The sequence below is a fragment of the Triplophysa rosa genome, linkage group LG11 (assembly GCF_024868665.1).
Source record: "Triplophysa rosa linkage group LG11, Trosa_1v2, whole genome shotgun sequence".
In the NCBI taxonomy this organism is placed as follows: Eukaryota; Metazoa; Chordata; class Actinopteri; order Cypriniformes; family Nemacheilidae; genus Triplophysa; species Triplophysa rosa.
In genome coordinates, this window is record NC_079900.1 from 52,772 (window position 1) to 69,209 (window position 16,438).

Below are 16,438 nucleotides of genomic sequence, written 5' to 3' on the forward strand. Positions count from 1 at the left end.
TACAGGATACGATCCGTCTCGGCTACGCGATCAAACTCGCCAGACGCCCGCTCAAGTTCGGGACATCCTCTCAACCTCAGTCAGAGGCTAGGATGCTCCCGTGCTTCGGGCCAGGGTCACCACCCCTCTGGCAAGCAATCGTGCTCGTCCCTCTAGCCGAGATGTTCAACGGGTTTTGCCGCCCGTACTTCATCATCCCCCAAAAAGGGGGGGTTTCTAGATCTGCGTACCCTGAACAGGCACCTACTCAAGCTGCCGTTCAGGATGCTTACGCAGAAGCGCATCCTGGCGTCTACCAGATGTCAAGATTGGTTCATGGCAATCGACCTGAAGGACGCTTACTTTCATGTCTCGCTTTCGAGGGCGGGCATATCAGTACAGAGTCCTCCCTTTCGGTCTGTCCCTGTCCCCACGAGTCTTCACGAAGATCGTGGAAGCCGCCCTCACTCCCCTCAGGGAGAGAGGTGTGCGGGTACTAAACTATCTCGACGACTGGCTCATCTGGGCACACTCGCGAGATCTGTTGTGTACACACAGGGACCTAGTGCTCCGGCACCTAGATCGGTTGGGACTACAAGTCAACCGAGAAAAGAGCAAGCTGAGTCAGTCACGCTGTCATGGGGACGGAGTCGAGTTCCATACCGAGAAAGAGGATGCTCTGCACAGGGGAGAGCTTGCTTCGTTCTCAGCTGATCTGTGGTCCCCACCGATCTAGGTGCTGGAGCACTAGGTCCCTGTGCATACACAACAGATCTCGTGAGTGTGCCCAGATTAGCCAGTCGTCGAGATAGTTAGTACCGGCACACCTCTCTCCCCGAGGGGAGTGAAGGCGGCTCCCCCGATCTTCGTGAAGACTCGTGGAGACAGGGGCAGACCGAAAGGGAGGACTCTGTACTGATATGCCCGCCCTCGAAAGCGAGACATGAAAGTAAGCGTCCTTCAGGTCGATTGCCATGAACCAATCTTGACATCTGGTAGACGCCAGGATGTGCTTCTGCGTAAGCATCCTGAACGGCAGCTTGAGTAGGTGCCTGTTCAGGGTACGCAGATCTAGCAACCCCCCCTTTTGGGGACGATGAAGTACGGGCTGCAAAACCCGTTGAACATCCCGGCTAGAGGGACGAGCACGATTTGCTTGCCAGAGGGGTGGTGACCCTGGCCCGAAGCACGGGAGCATCCTAACGTCTGACTGAGGTTGGAAGGATGTCCTGAACTTGAGCGGGCGTCTGGTAAGTTGTATCGCGTAGCCGAGACGGATTGTATCCCATAGCCACCGTGACGGTTTGGGGGCTCTAGTCAGGCTCCCAGGGACCGAGACAGGGGCTAGGGGTATGATCTGCTTCATCGACCTCCCAGGGGGTGGTTCGATGGCGAGCATTGCGGATCCCTTGCCATGGGGAGGCCCCCGGGGAGGAGATCGGCTCTGCTGCTTACCTGCCTGGCGATGATGTAGTACAACGCACTGTCGATTGAGAGTGCTGAGGGCTACTGATTATCCTCGACATTGGGTCTCGCCGTGACGCAACGTCGAGTTGCCGAGCACCGTCGTGTAGAGGGTGAGAGCGGGCTGTGATAAACACCCAGAGAGAGAAGAAACTCTTAAGAGAGTGGGCTGTTGGGACGGGGCAGGAACCGTCCCAGATCGACCACCCAGCGTGGAATGGCTGGTGTCGAGCCCGATGGTATTCTCGATCTCCCTGGGGTCTTCCCATGAGGGCCACTTCTGCTTTCGCCATGGCTGCGGACGGGGCAATGGTCTCCTCTTCGATGTCCCTTCCGGGGGGCCGCCTGAGTGGGGGGCGCCAGAGCCAGGGGGCGTCAAAGAGGACCAGGGCTGCTGGGAAGCAGATGGTGCACGGGACTCGACGGCCGAGGCGGCCGAGTCGCAGCGAGGGAGGATATGCTTGATATCCTCTGTCTGCTTCTTTACTGTCGAGAACTGCGGCTCAACAGTATCACCAAACATCCCCCCCTTGCAAAATGGGTGCGTCGAGAAGGCGGACCTTCTCGGTGTTACTCATCTGTGCAAGATTCGGCCAGAGGTGTCTCTCATGGACCACAAGTGTGGACATCGCCCGACCCAGGGCCCGCGCGGTCGCCCATAGAGCGAGGTCGTGGCGGTGCGGAGTTCCTGCATAAGCGCTGGGTCGGTCTTACCCTCGTGGAGCTCTCTCAACGCCTTGGCCTGGCAGGAGCCATAGCGTGGAGAGAGGAGGCAGCTTGGCCCGCAGCAATGTAAGCTCTTGACACCGGAGATGCCGAGACCCTCCATGCTTTGGACGGGAGTCTAGGTCGAGCCCCCCAGGTGGCCGCCACCTGCAGGCACGAGTGCACCGTGGCGGCATGCTCCACCTGGGGGACATCGACGTATCCTCTAGCTGCCTCACCCTCGAGGGAAGAGAGGGTGACAGAACTTGTTTGACGTGAACGTGCCGGAAAGTGGCGTTCCAGGTCTTACTAAGTTCTTCATGCACTTCCGGTAAACACGGCACTGGGGGCGGGCGCGGCTTGGAGCCGCACTCAAACCCAAGGCACCATGTAACCAGCCGCGAGCGCTGGGAGGCAGTGTGGGCACTGCAACCCACCTCTGACGGCGGTCCGGGAAAGCATGGCTGACATTTTGACGTCCGCTTCTTCCTGGGCTCGACCCCCCGAGGGAGGGAGCTCCGAGGAATCGACGGAGTCGGATGGCAGTACGTCACCCCCCGATGCTGCAAGGGACATCTCATTATTGTCACGTACCATTTCCGAATACGTGGTTGAGGAACAAGACGATGGGACCGTCTCCTGGGGAACGGTCAGACGAGCTAAACGAGGTGCGAACGGTCCGTGAGCCAGTGGCTGGCGGATTAACGCTCACAGTAATCCTCATATCACCCTCGCTGCTTGCCGTAGCAGGCGGCAGGGCCGTAGTCCTGCCGTCATGGAACGGGGAGCAAACGAGGTGGTGGCTGAGTCCCGTGGGAACACAGCCACCTGTGACGCAACGTCTGAATCGTCAACCACCCGCAGTGCGGGCAGGACATATCCACAACGTCTGCCCCAGCATACTGGAAGCAGACACTGTGTCCGTCCCCCTCCTCGATGAGTGTGTTGCACCCATGAGAACAGCGGGACATGCCACGCTGGAGAAATTTGCTCTTTTAGATAAAAACACTCGAACACTTCTGGCACTGCCGAGACGCCCAGGAGAAGGCGCTGCAGGAAGGGACCGTCCGCTGCACCACGTCATAAGATTCCAGCAGTAATTTGGCGTAGAGTTTGAAGTCTCGAAGCCGATCAGTGTGAAGGCTCCGAAGAACAAAAGGTGAATGAATGCAGCACGCCGTCTCCCTTTTATACCCGGATATCCGGAGGCGGAGTCCGGAATGCAAATTTCATTTGCCAATTTCATTGGCCTTTTCTAAACTAGTCAGAAGTTGATAGGTTCTCAAGAGCGAACCCCATCTTTCGGCTCGACACAACGTCGAGAGACTGACAGAAAGGGAACTTATGTTTACCATTATTTTGGGGGACGCAGTATTAAGCAGCACATAACATGTTCTATACAATGTATTTCTGGTTGCTAATTAAAAAAAAAAAAATTGTCTATTTGACAAATCTACTTCATTTGCGATTATAAAAAGATATGCGCGAACGTCACTACAGCAAGCAGCAGGTGTCCGACTTCACGTCTCCGTTTCTAGCTACACCCTGATTCCACGCGGCTACTCTCGCCAATCCGTTGCATCCAGCCGCAGCTGACTCAAAAAACCTCTGTGGTTAATCAAAAATACTAAATCAACTAAATTGGTTCTTTTGATTTTGTCCAAGACGAGTGTAATTTGCTCTTAACCAAACTGAACAAGACAGATTAAAAACAGAAACAATGATTTTCAATTAGACCAATGTGAAAATCCCCTTTAAATAAATGACACAGTCATTTAAAACATTTTCAGTGTAGTGAGCCTTCATAAGTGAAGTCACAGCAATATGGCACCATTAATTCATGATTGAATTAACACATTACAAACATTTAAAAGTTTTAATATTTAAATGTGTTAGAACTTGGCTTCTATCCATGACTTATTTTGGTTACAAATAAATTAAAATCAGTTATTGGATAGGTTCCAAAAAATAAATGTTTTTTAAAACTGTCTTAGTAACCTTTATTGCCTCCCTTAGGGGCAATTTGTTCTGCAACATGGAGTCATCTTACACCAAATACAAAGACAAATACACAAAATATTCACATAAATAAACATAAAAACAAGTTTAAAAACTACCTCTTCCTACTTGAGTTGATCATGCTTATAGCACAAGGTACAAATGAACATTTGAATCTGTTGGTCTTGGCTATATCAACCCTTTACAAAGATCAAGAAGGAAGGGTCTGAATTGTGAAGTGGATGAGAAGTGTTTGAAATAATGTTATTTGCTTTCTTAAGCACTTGCCTATTGTAGAAGTCTGACAGCCCCGTCAATTTCACACCCACTACTTTACTACAGTTTGTCACTTTGTGACCTTAGCCAATGCTTGACCTTCAATCGAACCTTAAATCGATTGAATATGTGCGTTAAAACAAGGTCAAGGTCATGTTTATTTATATAGCACCTTTAACAACATTAAATGCTGACCAATGTGCTTCACAGTAACATACTACAATGATAAAATAAAAATACAGAAAAACAAAAAATTTAAAAAGAAACAACATTAAACCAGGTAAAAAAAGAAACGAGAAAATTAACTCACTAAGACCAACATATCCAACAACTTTGAAAAGGCCTGAGAAAAAAGATTCGTTTTCAATAATGATTTGAATCCAGATAAGGAAGATGAAAACCTAACAGATTGAGGTAACGAGTTCCACAGCTTAGGGGCAAAGACAGAAAATGCTCTATCACCTTTAGATTTCAAATGAGACAAAGGGACAGTTAATAGATTTTCAGAGGAAGATCTAAGAGATCTCCGAGGTGAGTATGGACAAATAAGGTCTGAGATATAAACTGGAGCCAAACCATGCAAGGCTTTAAATACAAAAGTTAAAACCTTGTACTCAATTCTAAATTTAACTGGTAGCTAATGCAGATGTACTAAAATAGGGGTGATATGCTCCCGCTTCTTCTTCCCCATTAAGAAACGGGCTGCAGCATTTGAACCAGTTGTAAACGTGAACGGGAAAACTGGTTGACACCAGCATACAGAGCATTACAATAATCAAGCCTTGTAGAAATGAAGGCATGAATAACTGTCTCTAAATCACCAAAAGATAGAAAAGATTTCAGTTTACTTAAACCCCTAAGTTGGAAAAAACTAGCACTCACAACAGAGTTTATTTGCTTGTTGAATTTTAACTCCCAATCGAAAACAACACCCAAGTTCTTTACATGAGTACGGATATTTGCTTGCAAGGGTCCTAAACTAGAGGACAGGGTGTTGACCAAATGAGGGGAGCCAAATAAAATGACTTCAGTCTTGTTCTCGTTTAACTGAAGAAAATTTTCACCCATCCAGCTTTTGATGTCGTTTACGCAAGCAAGCAAGCCGAATAAGGACTTTGACCCAGGTTTAATTGACATGTACAATTAGGTATCGTCCGCATAAATGTGATATGGGACCTTGTAAAACTCAAAAATGTAACGAAGAGGGAGCATATATAAAGCAAACAAAATTGGACCCAAAATGGAGCCCTGCGGTACCCCACCAGTAACAAAACAGGTGATGAATGAGACTGACCTAACTCCACAGAGAAACTCCTCGCAGTAAAATAGGATTCAAACCACTCTAAGGCTGAATCACAGATACCAATCTCGGTTTTTAACCTGTTAAAGAATGCCGTGATCTACTGTATCGAATGCCGCACTTAAGTCCAACAGTACCAAGACTGCACAATTTCCAGAATCCACAAATAATAACAAGTCGTTTACCACTCTTAACAAGGCCGATTCAGTGCTATGCTTACATCTAAAACCTGACTGAAAGGGATCCAATATATTATTCTCAATTAAATAAGGAGATAACTGATTTAATACAACTTTCTCCAGTACTTTTGATAAGAATGGCAATTTCGAAATAGGTCTATATTGTTAAAATCAGCTGGATCTAGATTTGCTTTCTTTAGCAGCGGATGAACCACTACATGTTTAAAATAAGATGGCACTAACCTTGTCTGTAAGGAACTATTGACAACGGAAATAATATTCGGAGCAATTGCCTCCAACACTTCCTTTAATAGCGAGGTTGACATAACGTCAAGAGAGCAAGTGGTTGATCTTAAACTGGACACTATGTTCAACAACTCGGAGTGCGAGATAGGATGAAAATGTGAAAATTTAGCAGACTCGTAGGTAAATACCAAACCTTCTGAGATGGATTTATAACAATCTGTGATTTAATACAAGCAATTTTGTTTATGAAAAAGATGGAAAACTTCTCACACAGCTCCGGGCTATGACCAATACCAATCCCAGGAGGAGGATGTAATGGGCAATTCCGTGAAAATGTCAACCTTACCACAAAAAAATTAAGTTTTTACCAGCGGTTTTTACTATGGTAACAGCTGTAGCGGTTTTAGCTAACGTTATTATATTGATGAGCAAAGCTCACCATGTGATTCTCCACCAGATCTTTCAAGATCATATCCATGAAATGAGTTATTTAAAACATCAATTTCAGTTAAAGGAATTAAATTAGCTCAAAGGAAAATACGTATAATAATCGTGATCAAATATACATATTTTACGGTCTCTGATTAGTAATATAAAGCATAACAACACTTGTATGCATTCGTCCCGCGAATGCATCAATGATATTATATACTTGACTTTACCAAACAGGATTTAGAGCAAAGGTAGCGTAAATCGAAACACAGTAAAAGGGACCAAGTTTGTGAGCGTGAATAGAGAAAACCCATCACAAATGAATATATATGGTTGTTTATTAAACTCTACTCTACATGATGACAAAAACAATGACGATCGCATAAAACAAACATACATGGAACATAAATGCACTTGGAAGCGCGGAGGTAGAAAGAGTGAGAAGAAAGAGAGAGATAGAGAGGGCATGGCAACGATTTCTGAACACCAATAAAAATCATCTTTAACAAAGAGGCACAGACTTAACGCAGCTATTCTATAAATAGAAACGGATACTTGCAAGCTCTGTGCTGGACTGATATCCATATGCGCGTGTAGAGATGGAATTGTTCAAAAGGTTTCAGAAAGGCAGGCCTGCAGAAAGTTGCGGGCCTCGTGGTCGGCCGGATGGCCTAGCCACGTGGCAGCAGAGTCCATTGTCCATCCTTTCCCCCGGGGGGGGGAGGGCAGTCTCCGAAGAGACGAAGCCGGAAGATAAGAGAAGCAAGACGAAGAGAGCGGCAAGCGAAGAGAGGGTTTTCAGGGCAGGCTCGATATTTAACTTCACGAGAGGGCAGGCCCACCTGAGTTTAAATCGACCGATCAGAGTTGAGCAGGGAAGAGGTTCTTTGTCCACTCAACAGCTAATTTGCATCTTTATGACCTCCTGGCAACTTTACAAAATATCATTCCCAACATTACATAATGAAAAGAAAGTGTTCTATGGTCACACAATATATGTAAACAAGGAGGAATTGTAAAGACAAACATTTATATATCAAATATGCTACGGTTTGAAGTTCATCAAGACATGATTCATTCGGCGGTACGAATACGAACACAGCCTGAATTAACTTGCCTATTTAACAATTACAGATTATTTAAAAATGGCAAGAGCAACAACATATAACCTAGATATTTAGATATATTTATAGAAAAGGACAGTTGAATCACACAAGTTCCTATTTGAAAGATACGTTTCTCTGGTTCGCCTCAGATGAGACAGAGAGACTTCTCCCCCTCTGCTTTGAAACTTAGGAGTCGTAAAATATCCTACAGAGAAACAAAAGGGGGGTTATCACACTTTCAGTGAGAGCATCAACCCAAGTCCAGACCCCCTGGATTTAGATCTGACTCTGTCCTGGTCTCTGGATATCAAGATCAAAAGACCAAACGAGAGTGGAGGGGGTTTATGGCGTTTCTTTAAATGACTCCGATCATTTGGCTCATGCTAAATTCTCTACACAGCACAGATTTTAACATTTGGTGGTTCAAATACCCATGTGAGATCTCTCTTCAAATTTGTAAAGCATTTGTTTTATTTTTAGTGCATGATTTTTCATAGTCAGGGAAGTGCCATTTTCAGGATTGTCACATCCATAACACTACATATTCCTCATAAATGGACACATGAAAATTAAAATAAAGTAACTATTTTATGTTCTATAAAGAGGCATCCCTTCTCCATTAATTGGGTATTATTGCTTCAGGATTGTGCATTTTATTTGATAGAAATCCTACAAAGTTTATCGTCTCCCAAAAACCGCGTCCTTTTTTTGTCACATCCATAACGCATGTTTATTTCCCTTTTTTTAAATATACATTTTTTTCATAGACTGACATTTTTTGATGTTTAGACTCTATCAACAAGGGTTCAGTAAAATATAAACAGATGGTTCAATATAATCGTAACAAATTCATTCTCTGAGCATTTTTATGTCACGTCCATAACGCAAAATGTCACGTCGATAACGCTGGAATTGCCCACATACAGAATTTATGGTAGAAAACAAAAACTTTGGACAATGAGAATTTTGAGAAATCAGATTAGAAAAATATTTAGACCTTTGCAGGGCAACTGTCTCTTGAAATTTAACCAAAAAAATTTGCAATAACTGATAAGAGATTTGTAATTTGTCCTTTCCATTTTCTTTCTGCCCTTCTACACTCTTTCCTTAGAACACGAACTTCTCTATTAAACCAAGGCTGTTTCCTGGATTTTTGCTTCCTGACCTTGAGGGCGGCAATTTCATTTAAAATCCCAGTGCATGATATATTAAAACTATCGACCAAACCATCCACATTAGAAAACTGTGCCGTGACACCTGCAGGAAGTTCTGCAAAAACCTTTGAAAACTGTACAGCAGTAGAAGAGTTAATAACTCTGGACAGATATGTAGAAGGCCTGCTCTCGGGTTTTAAAACAGCAATAGAACATTCAAATATTATTGGCAGGTGATCAGACAGCCCAGCATCACAGACCTCAATGTTTGTTATAGGAAAACCTGATGACATAACAAGGTCAAGTGTATGGCCCTGCATATGTGTGGGATCAGAAATAAATTGTGTAAGGCTGAAGGAATCTAAAAGTTGAGTAAACATGTACATTGAAATCACCTAAAAGCAGAAAATTATCAGCTCTTGTAGCCAAAATAGATAAAAAATCTGAGAACTCTGTTAAAAAATCCTTATTGGATTTTGGTGCTCTATAAATCAAGGTGCAAAGCAAAGGTTCAGATAAATCTACTTCACAAACTAAAGCCTCAAAAGTAGAATAAACATCTATAGGAAAAGGCCTGCATGAAAACCCATTCTTAGAAATCACAGCAACCCCCCCACCCCGACTAAAAGTTCTAGGGCAACTGAGATAATTGCAGTTCGTAGGGCAGAGTTCAGACAGAGAAACACAATCCTCTGGTGCAAGCCAAGTTTCAGTAATGAACAGAAAATCCAAGTTATTTGCTGAGAAAAACTCATTCAACAGAAAAGTTTTGTTTGTAACCGATCTGGCATTTATCAAGGCCATTTTAAGTGGCATCACATTATTTTCCTGTAAAGAGGGGTCATGAAAAACAGTCTTAGATAAGGAACGAAGAAAATCCAAGTTTACACCACACTGTGATTGTTTCCGACGCGAGGCATGCCGCTTTGTTGGCCATAAAACAGGTATCGGTCCAGGACTGCCAGTAGGAGCTGGACAACTTGACCGTGAACCCCGGTGAACATATCTCGAACGATGATGAATTCCCAACTCAGCGCACCGCAAATAAGTGCTTGACGTCAGGCGAAGCCCTTGTCGACAGTTCAAACGCTTGAGTTCTGAAGCAGAATAGTTGACTAGCACACTGCTACCAGCCAGTGGTGAAGACATTAAAGGGGTAACGTACACTATTCCAAGTGACGAACACCCCCAACACAGTCAATAAAGTCCAGCCACCAAACAGCGACACAGTCATAATACAATTGCCTCGCAGGGAACACCCACCAAGTTCCGAATCTGATACAAATCCCTTGATGGTTTATAATGCTAATCCATATGTCCAAGCGTAGTCCTTAAAGATGTTTTATGGTGAAAGACGTGGGAACTCTCACCACATCTGCAACTCCACGGTGAGATAGGCTGCGGCGATTCATCCGCTCAAGCAGGAGCCGAGCACGAAAACAAATCCGACGAAAATCGACAGCACACGTCCAATCCTTCACTCCTCAAACACGCCGAGTTTTCCTCAGAGGCAACTTCAATAAAGTGCAATCCATCGGCCACTCAACAAAAATATAATAAAATTGGATAAGTGAGACTTAACTTGTTTAAAACCAGTTTAGACATATAGAATTATATAAATATATAAAAATAAATAAAAACCGGAGAGCAGCGGCAGACATACACGCACTGGGTGAAGAATATGCATTCCATACATCAATAAGCACCTTCCTGGGCAGAGCAGCCCTGCCCCCTTAGGCCGGGTAACAGCTGAGTTATCTACCACATAGCTCTAACCGGACCTAGTGCTCCAGACGTGGTAACCCCCCCACTGGGTGGTTCCGTGTGATGTATCCACACAAGTGGTTCCCACATCGGCAACCCATGACCTCCCTAGGTGGACTTCCATCTTGCGGGTAACTCCTTCAGTCCGCACATTTTTTCCCATGAGTTCTCCCCTGATGGCGAGACCATGTTGGTATCTCCACTAAACTCCTCCCTACGGTAGGAAGTGGTCTCTGTAGCGCATTTTCTCAGTGAGGAAATAACGCTTACCCAGTGGCCCTTACGGTGCCGGGCGGCTTCTCGCTGTTAGAGAAACAAGGCCTCTGCCTGTGACGGCCGTTGGTAGGGGGCTTCCCACCTTTTCGGTAAAAGCTCTGGGACCCCCTACCTCTGCACTTGATGGTGACAAATTTCGCGATGGCTCTCACGTCTGAAACGCCTAGGCCAGTCAGCATCGCCTCACTAGAGATTGTGACGCGGCACAGCGCCGTGGCGTTTTCCAGAGGAACCCCATCTGTTGGTTCGACACAACGTCGAGAGACAGACAGAAAGGGAACGTCTTGGTTACGTATGTAACCTCAGTTCCCTGATGGAGGGAACGAGATGTTATGTCCTTCATGCCACAACGCTGGCCGCCCACCGCAGCGGTCGAGGGATGCTCAGCCTCCTCAGCCCAAAAGGTGAATGAATGAGCACGCCGGCTTCCTTTCATACCCGGATATCTGGGGCGGAGTCCGGCATGCAAATTTAATTCGCCAATTTCATTGGCCTTTTCAAAATAGTGAGAAGATGATAGGTTCTCAAGTCAAACCCAATCTGTCGGTTCGACACAACGTCTCATTCCCTCCATCAGGGAACTGAGGTTACATGCATAACCAAGACATTCGTAATCCACAGGTTTGAACACTGTAAGTAATCCACAGGTATACAGATAAACAACTGGGTCAGCACTAAACTAACACATAAGACGAGTAGACCTGACAACAAACGTGAACTTGCGAAATCACTTCCATTTGTTTTATTAATTAAGGATATTGGAAGTAAAATCGGTCTGGGTTATGACAAATACTTTCATTTTAATAATCACACAGCAAGAAAAATAAAATTTGTATAGGAAAAAGATGCATCGAGAATCGTTTTATCATCGCATCGCAGCCCTCTGAATCGTAATCGAATCGCATAGTGATGTGCCTAGAGATTCCCACCCCTACCGATGGCCGTAAATTCAAATCAGAGCATCTTCCGTGTCTGGAATGGATGTATTCTTGAGTCTATAAGGTAAAAATAATATAATAAGATAACCTTGTTTGAAATGGGTTTGGCTAAAAGAAAATTTTTGTTTCGTCTATACTACTAGGTACGTATACTATATTGACTGGGTTAAATAAAATTGCATTACTAAAAAGAGACTAAAATACAATTTTCATTGACTAAAACTAGAGTAAATGTCATCAGTTTTCGTCGACTAAAACTATAGGAAAATAGTCCTGGATAATTCTGACCAAAATAAGACTAAAATGCTCAGACTTTTAGTCGACTGAAACTTGACTAGACTAAAAAGAGTATGAACGTGACTAAAACTAATAAAAACTAAAATGACAGCTTGACACAAAGACTAGACTAAAAGTAAAATTAAAACAGGCCGCCAAAAACAACACTAGTAGTAAGTTAAAACTGGACACAGCTGATCTTCACACTGTTTCAACACTCTATCACTCTTAAATCGTCAGGGCCTTTATTCACTTTAGTCTTACACTGTTTAAAAAAATGAACTACAGATTTTTCATTAAAAGAAAAAGATGTGCTTCCATCTTGGAGCCAGTTATTTCATATACCTTCTTTACCAACTTGTTTCTCAAATCTAGCATACACATGTTTAAATCCTCAGGAGGGACAATATCTGATTTATAACCATTATCATTATTTTATAACCATTTATTTGACATATAATGACATATTTTACTTTCACACTTACATCCATTATTTAGGCCCGTCATTAATTTCTAACCATCCCATACTGAGCACATACAATTTGTTCTTATTTAAATTATTTTTGCCCTCTTGATTGGTCTAATCTGTTTCTGTACACTTTTTTACTTCAAACAAGTTTCCTCATTGAAAAGCTATTTTTTTGTATTACTCAGCAAACACTTAAGGTGCTTGCTCACCTATGGCTTACTATTTGGATATATCTTATCAACCTTTCCAGGAATAACCAGGTCAACACAATTGCTGTGTCTGAAACCGTTCCCTCGCTCACTCCTTCACTATTCCCTATATACCGTGACATTTGAGTCCACTATATGGGGAAGAAGTGAATGAAAGTGAGTGAACGATTTCAGACACTGACGTAATATAACCTTTCGTCTGACAGTACTGTCGCGGACATTCGTCATAACAGTTATCTTACACCTATGTGGCTTCATGGATTGCTTAATAAAATGGGAAATCATGGGAAATAGTGAGTTGTTTACTCAGAATTCAACACTACACACGCGGACACTCGATATAGTGCACTATATAAGAGATAGGAGGCGAATTCAGACACAGTTAAGGTCTTGGCATCATGTTCACCAAGTTCGGTGCCAATCACATAAATTCACTAGGAGTATTTAAAAGTTTATGACATATACTTTTCGCAAAATTTTACTTTGAGCCGCTTTATACCTATGACCCCAAAGGTTTTGTGAATACGGGCTCTGGATCAAACTGTCATTTTTTTGTGTCATGATATAAACAGCACTCAAACATTCTAACCAAATAAGTTGAATGTTTGAGCAGATGTAAATTTGCAAATTACAGAGCAAATTAATCTACAGTATTTAAATATGTAATATTGCATATTGTACAACAAGAATTTGAAAATGTCCTGAATTTCTGTCTATTTTTAAATCATTAATGTACAGTAAGTGTATATAGAAGAGGCTGAGTTTTTATGCAACCCTACCTGTGAAAACCCAGCTAAAGTCATTTGTTGTGATGCTTTTCATGAAATCATCCCATCCCATGTAGTGTAAAGAACATTCTGTGAAAATAATATAACCTTGACATGTTTAATATTGGCTAAGTACATGTCAAAGACGAAAATCATTTAAAAATAAAATCATAAAATCAAAGAAACTAATGCTTGACATCAAACTTATGATGCTCATTATTACATATTGAGACTTTAGCCTGGATTTCACTGGCTGGGTCACTTACGTCCTGATACTTTCATTCTGATGATATCTTAATACTTTGATCCTGATGTTTTCTTAGTAGGCAACCACTGGGCAGTCTGCAGGCCTGGGCTGGGATTTAAAGTCACACAGTTACACAAGAAGATACTGCAAATGTGCCAAAACAAGTTATCTAACATGTCATGACATTTACTACACGGCATCGGAAAGAGAAATTGGAGATTTGGAATAGCATGAGAATTACATGTAGATTTGTGATGACAGCAATATATAGAGAAAATACAATTTCACGTTACGTTTACATTTAGGCTTTAGCAGATATATTTTTCATATGTGGGTGTTTATTTGGCTTCAGCAGTAATCATGAATCAAGAGTTCCTTGTCTAAATGTAAACATCAGTTAAAGACAAACCTAAATAAAATATATTGAAAGACCACAGGGTCCACATTAAAGAACAACTGTACTGTATATTGTAAGTTGTTTGGTGACTTATAACACATAATAAAGCTTCCGATTGAAAATATAAAAACTTGTCTTTTTTCACTTTTTAGAAAAATAAATATAAAATGATTTTATAATTTGAATGTTTAAATATATAAAACATGAATTTAACATTGTATTAAAAAATTAAGATTACAAGAATACATGGTATTAAGACTTATTGTGATGTACATTACCAGAAATGTAAGCTTTCGCGCAAGTTCTATCAGGAAGACTCCTCACGTCACAATCAATTACTGGCGAGCCTATCATCCCTCAGCACGCAGTATAAAAGGATTGTACGTACCCTCTCTTTCGTTCACAGAAACTAGCGCATGAGTGAAACCTCCATCCTCCGCACCACCACCACCTGGTCTGGCCCCGTCCTCAGTCCGGGGGTAGGCTCTGCCCCTGCCTTATCTTCAGGCAGGAACACCAGAATCATTTTGCCATGATTCCTTCATCGGACGGGGCCTACGCCCAAACATCTTCAACAATACAATTAAATATATTGTTAAATAAATATTATTTATCGTTTTATGTTTCCTGAGTCTTTCTGGTAGAACTGATGGATTTGGGGGATGATTTATGTCCCTGGTATATCACAAATTGTGTCTTTCAAATGTTGCAAATCGGAGGAAAAGCATTCAAAGGCTGTGTTGGTAATTCCAAAAGCTGAAAGCTGTGTGAGGAGTTTCTCATGACAAATAGTGTCAAAGGCTGAGCTCTAACAAAAGGAGAGTGTATTGTCATGGCTCTGCTTCCTTAGTCATGTTTTTCTTGGTCCTGTAGCAGAGCCATGGCAAAGTCTTTGGTTATGTGTGGAGAGAAACATATTATTGTCCGTTTGACAATAATATACGTTCTATCCAGTGTCTTGTCATTGGCCCCATTCCTCTCGTTTCCTCGTTATCTTTCCCTGAGTGTTTGATTACCCACACCTGCCCCATGTCGTTATCCCTCGTTTGTCTTCCCTATATATACCCTCTTGTTTCTTTGTCCTGTGCTCTTGTACTGCGTGAACTGCGTTGTGTTGGATGGTGGTTTTGTTCCTGTTCCTACCCGTGTTCCTGTTCCTACCCGTGTTCCTGTTCCTACCCGTGTTCCTGTTCCTACCCGTGTTCCTGTTCCTACCCGTGTTCCTGTTCCTTGCCTGTTCGTGTTTTGTGAGTTTTGTGCCTTGTATTATTTAAGACGTTGTGTCGAGTTTCTGAGTTAGGTTTTTGCTTCTCTTTGATTTTACGTTTTGCCCCCACGTGGGAAGTCTTTTGTTTTGTGTGTATATATATATATATATATATTAATCAGTTTAGTTTTCCCCATTGTGGGTGTTTTTGTTTGTTTTTGTAAAATAAATATATCTGTTAACCCCTTCACTGCCATTGCCTGCGCTTGGGTTCTTCCTTCTGCCTTTTCCTGACAGAATACAAGAGCCAGTTTTGAGCCCAGCAGGCAAGATGGAGGCAAGGCGATCCAGGCAGGCCCATCTCCTCTGCGGTCTGCGACAGGGCTACTCTGATATCTTGGAGTTCGCAGATCGATTCTTCAAGACCGCAGGGGAGATGGTCCATGACGAGACGGAGCAGATGGCCCTGTTCAACGGCGGTCTGAATGAGCCGCTGTCTCGGGAGGAGATGAGGATGCTGAGACCGCTGGGCTTCACGGACATGATTAGGTATGCCATGAATCGGCCGGAGCCCAGGGTCTCAGCCCAACCCAATCCATCTCCCCTACCCGTGATCCCGGACGGTCGCGTCATGGAGATTGGGGTCATTGGCATGGCCGCACCGTCCGCCTCTCCCCCAGCAGCTCCTCCTCCGCCCATCAGCATCCGTGGCCGGCGCAGACGAAGGGAGTCATGGGACTCCCCGTCCGACTCCTCCGGTACGGAGCTAACCGGGCTCCCCATCGCTTCTCAGCAACCGGCCACATGTCCTGTGGCCCTGTCAAGGAAGAAGAAGCCGAGGAGGGGGAAGCCCAGCCCGGTCCAGCCGGCGTCCAGCCCGGTGTCCAGTCTTGTGTCCAGCCCGGTGTCCAGTCTTGTGTCCAGCCCGGTGTCCAGTCTTGTGTCCAGTCCGGTGGTGCAGCCGGCGTCCAGTCCTGTGTCCAGTCCTGTGTCCAGTCCGGTGGTGCAGCCGGCGTCCAGTCCGGTGGTGCAGCCGGCGTCCAGTCCGG

At 43.8% G+C, this 16,438-nt stretch overlaps 1 protein-coding gene across 5 annotated transcripts in view; it reads left to right on the forward strand.

Moving 5' to 3' along the window:
• LOC130561224 (trichohyalin-like) overlaps positions 1-14,300 on the forward strand; it is a 59,137-nt gene extending 44,837 nt beyond the window's left edge. For 4 of the 5 annotated variants that reach the window (XM_057345411.1, XM_057345416.1, XM_057345414.1 and 1 more), the window contains one exon: positions 13,862-14,300. The gene's annotated coding sequence lies outside the window, so the exon portion shown is untranslated. The remainder of the gene's footprint in view (positions 1-13,861) is intronic. The other variant, XM_057345412.1, reaches the window with a different exon arrangement.
• Positions 14,301-16,438: the final 2,138 nt, after the last annotated feature.